The sequence below is a fragment of the Penaeus japonicus genome, unplaced genomic scaffold (genome assembly GCF_977035675.1).
Source record: "Penaeus japonicus unplaced genomic scaffold, GWHDUDI00000001_assembly GWHDUDI00000002, whole genome shotgun sequence".
NCBI classification, from domain to species: domain Eukaryota; kingdom Metazoa; phylum Arthropoda; class Malacostraca; order Decapoda; family Penaeidae; genus Penaeus; species Penaeus japonicus.
Window position 1 is genome coordinate 18,321,484 of NW_028234404.1, and position 7,500 is coordinate 18,328,983.

Below are 7,500 nucleotides of genomic sequence, written 5' to 3' on the forward strand. Positions count from 1 at the left end.
ATTTATGTTATGGTTAAAAGGAAAAATAACATTATCAAGGTTTGATTATGAAAACGGATTTGCTGAAACTCTCAAAGGCAATAGTTTGTTTTAATGAGTCGAGTAAAAGAACTAAAATAAATAATGCTACAAAGAAATTAAAGTAATTCATGTCACGCTTCAACCAGCAACCAGTGACTGAAATGGAAAAAGCAACAGTAAAACAAATTTCTCTCTCTATTCTAATTAAATTTACTGGTCATTATTTCACATATCTTTTCCCTCCACAGTGTCTGTTGGCAATTTCCTATCTACATCACATACTCTCTCTCAACCCAGATCCTCTATGCTTGCTTGATCAACTGTCTGTGCCTTCGTCGATCTATCTGTCTATCTCTTCAACCATGATTCAAGTATATTTTAACATATATTTTCTAATATGAATTTGATATCCTTACATAAAACCAACTCACACTTGATGTCTTTGAAGTACGAAGCAAGCATTATAACTGTTCAACTAAAAAAGGAAAAAAAAAAAAAAAGGAAAAACGAAACGAAAAGAAAGGAATCGAAAAGAAAAGAAAGAAAGAAAGAAAATACCAATTCTCAAAGCTTTCCCAACGACAGCCTCCCATGCACTTTTCCCCGGCGGCTTATTCATTCTAATCTTATGGAAATATTCATTTCGCTTCATTCATTCACGATCCATCTGGACTTTTAACTCTTGATTATTCATTCGAAGACTCTTACGCGATCTCTCTTTTTCCTCGCTCGAAAAAAACAGAGAAAACTAGAATGGGAAGAAGATTACCTAAATGTTATTTTGCCGACTGTTATAATAATAAACATCGCTTCTTCTTCTTCTTTTTCTTTTGGCTGCTCCCATTTATGGATCGCCACATTAGATCATCTTTCTCTCTCATTTGTGATCCGCATAGTAGTATTGGTCAGAGTTTTACGCCGGATGCCCTTCCTGACGCAACCCTCCCCATTTATCCGGGCTTGAGACATCGCTAAATACATTAACATTTCTGCTTCGGAGAGGCGACCGTATGTATTGCTTTGGAAAAGAGTCGTAATTTATGCGAAGAATTTTCCTTCTCCTTGCGATTTCTTGGAATATTTACTTTTAGTGTTGTTGTTCTTCTGTCTCCATAATCTTGGTTTTGATAGTGACAATGATAATGAGAACTATGATGATGATAGTAATGGTGATAATAATAATAATAAGCATAATAATAGTGATGATAACATTGGTAATAATCATAGTCAGGATGATAATAACAATATCAATCAATGTAAGCGCCTCCAAATTGGTATATAAAAATTGCATACAATATGTATATAACTCAAAGAAACATCTTTATTATATTACTGGATAGAAAAAACAACAACAAAAAACGATACCATACAGTTGTCGATATTTCTATCAGACACATTGAAAAAAATGTTTTATGAAGAGTTACAAATCAGATGTCATGTAATAAATAACTATTGTGAAACACATACTTCACAGCATACACACCCAAAAACATTAAATCATGTCTCCTGCTCACAATTGTATCCGGAAGTCCTTTATAAGTCTATCTCAATATTTCTATTTTTTATCACTACCTGCATTTGCTGTGACAACTTGAGCAAGTTTATATTTTCCTCTAATTACACTAAAACCTTGTGCAATAACTAAATCATCAACTTAATTGTTTTACGATGGGTGTGCCATTTCTGTTTTACAATCAAAATTGGAAAGAAATCTCAGCCACTTTTCCCATAACGAAGAAACAATTTTCTGATTAGATTTACTCAACATCTGCAACTATCATGACCATGCAACAATCCAACACTTGATCTGATGATAGTTATTCCAAGTATGAAGTCATTAGGGCGCAAATAACTTCTCTAATCTATATCACTTCCAGGATTTATACTAATAAGTCTTTCCTTAAGCAAACTGCCTATTTCAATAAGAGAGGTTTGAAAGTCTAAGGATTGCCATTGTTATTTTCACTAATTCTATGGGTGTCTCACTGCCTCCATTCTCCAAAGGCGTATCAGCTGCTTTATTGAATATCCATTTCATTCCTTGATTTGATTTATAATCCATTTTTTTTTTTTTTTTTACAAATATACCAATTTTTTATCACTTGTCGGATTTTTTCTGTTAGCAGTAATCAATTGACTTCCACTATCTGGGTGAATCTGACTAGGAAATACTCTAATGGATACAAATCTAAATACATCAAGAAAGCTCTTGGTATCAGAGCCTTCAATCAGATCATTGTACACTGCTCTATAAAGCAAACAATTGAAAATTATACCATATGCCTCGGACTTGACTCTACGTTTCACAGTATCCTTTTAGGATCCAAAATTTAGTCTGTACTTTTGCTACAGTTACTTCAATTCCAGCTGAATCAATATCAATAATGCATGGTTTTCCATACATTGTAGTGAATTCATGATTGCATGGAAGAAGAATATACTTATCCTGATTTCAATTATTTCTTAACTAATTAAAAAGTCTTTGACCAACAACTATTAAGTTATTTATGCTTTTACTTGGCCCTACTTTTCTGAATCTGTACATCCAGTCACCAGGAAAACTTTTCTGAACATAAATTACCCATACTAGTTCAGTCATCTTTAGAGTTTTCAACATCAAATTGTACGAATTACCTTGTTATGGCTGAGAAAATTGACGATATTTATAACGCCAAGATTTAGCTCCTTTGTCAGTCTATGCAAACAATGGGTCATGGTTATGTTAATGCGATTAGTCAAATCATGTATAATAGGCCGATTAATAATAAGTTTAGATAAATACCAAGGACTTTTCAGCTAAATAGAATCACAACCTAGATCAGGCAAATTTAATACCCATGTGGTAAGGTCAGCAGGATTTTCCTTTGTAGGAACCCGCGACCAATCATTAGGATCAGACTTGTTTTGAATTTCGGCAACTGTTGTAGCTACAAAACCCATAGGATTCTTTCTTGATTTAGGATCTAATAGTAAATGAATCCACAATATATATAACGCGAATAAATGTATATCCCATCTCCCTTTGTATTATATCTCCAAGGCTTCCACTCAGCACTGCTCCAATTGCCGATCTGCCGCAAAGGGGCAAGCCGGTTCTTTGACATAGCAAGAATGGATTCAACCTAATTTACACTTAATTCCCACCTCACATAGGCACAAGCTCCGTAAGCACGTAAGCTTTTATCAGAAAAAAATGTAGCATTTCCATTGACCACAGGTTTTATTTTTTATTTTTTCAAAATCTGTTTTCTTTACTAAATAAATATGTTAAGAAAGATTACCATTTATGCCATGACATTTCTGGCATAAGATCACCCCAATTCAATTTAGTTTCACTTGCATCAGCATTAACTTTATTCGGTGAAACTAAGTTCCTGATCATGAATTTAGCTCGAAGCTTAAAGGGTATTATCAAGACTTGAAGTCATTCTTTTTGTTAGATGCGTTGTCATAGTTTTGTTAACATCAATTATATTCAAATCTGACCCACAATTAATTTTCTTAGATTTTTGGGAAAAGTTTAATTTGACCCCAAATCTAAATCATTGTCCTTTAGATTCCAAATGATTCTTAACATCAAATTTAGAATATACACCAAATGCAACCCAGTGTTTGACACCGAAACCACCTATAGCTAGAATCAGCATTCAATTCAGCAGTAAAACGCGTAGTGAGCATTAATATACGCCCACTATTCTTATCATCAACCGTAATTGCAATTAAATTGTACATTTTAGCTATATCTCTATCATTTTTTTTTGCTATTTTGTGAGTAATTAAGGATATATTTGATCCTATAAAATCGTGATAGGTTGATCCTTATTGGAATTATCTAAATTTTGAAACGGGAGCATTCGACTATACTATGGGTATCTGATTCATGAATGAATGATATTACTTAAGCATTTTTTAATCTGTTTACATTGAAAAATTTGATTATCCTGCACCGTCTTCACAATATCAGCTGCCAATATTTACTTAAAAATCACATTCAGTATTATGTACCACGGTCCTCAGGTTACCTTGAACTCGTATATAAGAATCTACATATTCAAGTACACACTTTGATCAATAAAAACAATAAGAAACTATTCAAATGAATTCTTAGAATAACCATATTCCTGACATCTTGGTACCCATTCCATCTTCAAACCATTCCATTCCATCTTTCAACCAACAGTTATCTACAATGTTTACCATATTTATACATTTCCTAGAAACACCCTTCAGGCTTAAGGAATTTAAAATCATACAATACAGCATCAGTGAGCTTACATGGATTACCAAAATTTTCACCTAGTCTTTTGAATATAGTTTGATACTCATCTTCAACTCCATTTATTGCAGTTATTTTCTCTTCTCTGTTTTGAATAATCTCGTCATATATAGATATATACTAACTTATTCATATGTCTCTCTCTCTCTTCCCCCACTGCCACATCTTTCTGTCTTACCCTACCAACCTATCTCTCCCTCTCTCTCATTCTCATTCCCATCACCGTTCTTATTAACTTTCTCTGTCTCTTTCTCTCTCTCCCATTGTCATTCCTATCTCCATTCTTATTCTCTCTCTCTCTCTCTCTCTCTCTCTCTCTCTCTCTCTCTCTCTCTCTCATTCTCATTCCCATCGCCGGTCTTATTAACTTTCTCTGCCTCTTTCTCTCTCTCTCCCATTGTCATTCCTATCTCCATTCTTATTCTCTCTCTCTCTCTCTCTCTCTCTCTCTCTCTCTCCCCTTCGTCCAATAATTTCCATAAATCATGTCACATGTTTCTTCTGCTTCGCCTGTTCAATTTAACCGAAATGGAAGAAGTATTTCAAAATATCAAATCAGACATCTTCAGTCTGAATAGAGCTGCATGAAAAAATAGGTGAAATAGTATAAAGCATAGGAAGTATAATCACTTCAGTATGAATAGTAGAATACTGTTTTTTTTTTCTTCTTCTTCTTCTCAAATTGATGTCACAGCGAAAGGTCAGTGAAAAAAAACTTATTTAAAATCCAGTATTTTCATCTGATATAAAAGCATATACGTCTTCACATGATTATTTTTTAGAATTGAAATAGAAAGAAAAATCGTCTTAATCACGACGAGCTCATACAAAAGGACATTACGATATCTAGTATAGTCCTGATGTCTGCACTGTCTATAGAAATTCTTGTTCGTGTAGCGCGCAGACGTGCTACCGTATGCTAGTAGCCGAGCTTCTTTTAATGGTATATTGGGGCGTTGAAATTTTGAATCGTTAGAAGAGTTATACGTCGTAATCTATTCTTCATTCGCAACTCTGATGTTAAGATGCTCTACTCATGGGACAGCTTGGAATGCTATCTCTGACGCACACACTAACGGCAAGTAATGCGCGCTTTGTGCAGTGGAGACGCGGGGGACCCTGTACGCATAGGCTTGACTAGTATTTCTTTTTAGTCTTGTTGTATGAAGTTGTGGAGAGAGTTCGCGCGCGCGTGTCATTTCTCTTCCAGTCCAGCAAACAACTCCAGTCTGTTGTTGTCTCCATCGTACCATTTATTAGACGTGTGGCGCGTGTTCTGTAGTTCAGCTGATGTCCCTTTATAGTTTTCTTATCTTTTCTACTAGGCTTGAGTCGTGCAGTGTAAAAATATGTGGGTGATCGGTTAATCTCTTAGATTATGGGTTAAATATTAGCAATACAATATGGAGCGGTGTCGTAACAACATTGCAGTCACTGCGATTCTCGTGACAGTATATGGTCCGTGCGTGGCACCGGGGCACTTTCTTAAATCAATTAAAATATCTAACCTATCTCAATTAAAAACACAAAAAAACAAAAACACAAAACGCTCTAAGTTGAAAGAGAAAAGACTGAAAAAGTGGATATTTCAAATTATAATGCTTCAAGCAGTCTCTCTTTAAAATAAAACTTATCCCGGAGGCTGGGCAAGCATATTTATCCCCGTCTGCAATGGGTTAATTATTGAAAATCTAAAGAGAAGACAGAAGTAGAAAGAATAATAAATAAGACACAAGTACAAGTCTTCAAGAAACATGAAGGTTACAACGGCAGGAGAGAGAGAGAGAGAGAGAGAGAGAGAGAGAGAGAGAGAGAGAGAGAGAGAGAGAGAGAGAGAGAGAGAGAGAGAGAGAGAGAGAGAGAGAGATAAACAAGATACAGAGAAACAAGAAACATGGGGTAAATATAGGACTAAATTTTTGAAGGGAAATGTAGAGTTATTCAGTAAAGTACTTACTATGACTACAAATATAAGTGAATAATCATGAACATGTGAGCGATATCGATGCCTTTCAACGAATCCTTTCAAGATGCATTTTCTAAGCGGAGAACGAATGGCATTGTGCAACGTATGCTTCTTCTTCTTTTTTTCTTCTGTTGCATAGTTCTGAAAATCCGTACACACACATGCACACACACACACACACACACACACACACACACACACACACACACACACACACACACACACACACACACACACAATATATATAAATATATATAACATAATATGACACACACAATATATACAATATATATATATATATATATATATATATATGGGTGTGTTATATATATATATATTTATATATATATAATATATATATGTATATATATATATATATAACATATATATATATATATATATATATATATATATATATATATATATATATATATATATATATATATATATATATAAATGCCATACACAGAGAAACAAGTCATCTTACTCTACGTGGAAAATTTTCCTGATTGAAATTCTTATAATTAAGGCTTATTATATCAATAAGCCTTAATTTCACCCATTTATCACTAATTAATTCCTGGTAAAAAAAGAGATACTCTTATATATAATCAACAAGTTTTCAGAGGATGAAAATATGACTAAAACCTCAAACGACCTAATCGGGTAAGTACCGTCACACGAATCCCTTTGAACTGGATTTTCAAATGACACGGGCTGAAAACTTTGTCATTTTTAACGTCCAGTGTTGGATAACCTTCATTAGGACACCAATTGCAATGAATAGCAATATATACATATATATTTGTTTTTTTTCAGAGGGACGGAAATATTATTGCAAAATTCAGCGACTAAACCTAAGCGTTATCACGAATAAGTTTCCTTTTTAAGTTGCATTTTCAAAGTGACGAGCGGATGTCACTCATCATTAACTTTAACGTCCTGTGTTTAACCTCGCATTGACTTACCACCTGCATTTGAGAGGCTAATTATACTGAATGCTAATACACCTGAATTCTTTCCACAGGACCAGGATTGGGAAGGATCTAGAAGGAATCATGTCGGATTAGCGGAAGCAGAAACGACTTTCCTGTTCGTCTGAAAATAAGTTAAGAGATTATGGGATAAAAAAAGAAAGAAAGAAAGAAAGAAAGAAAAAAAAATGGATGGTCTGAAATCGTGTACGGATATGGGTCTGTTAGTCTGTCTGTCCATCTGTGTCTCTCTCATTGGACGG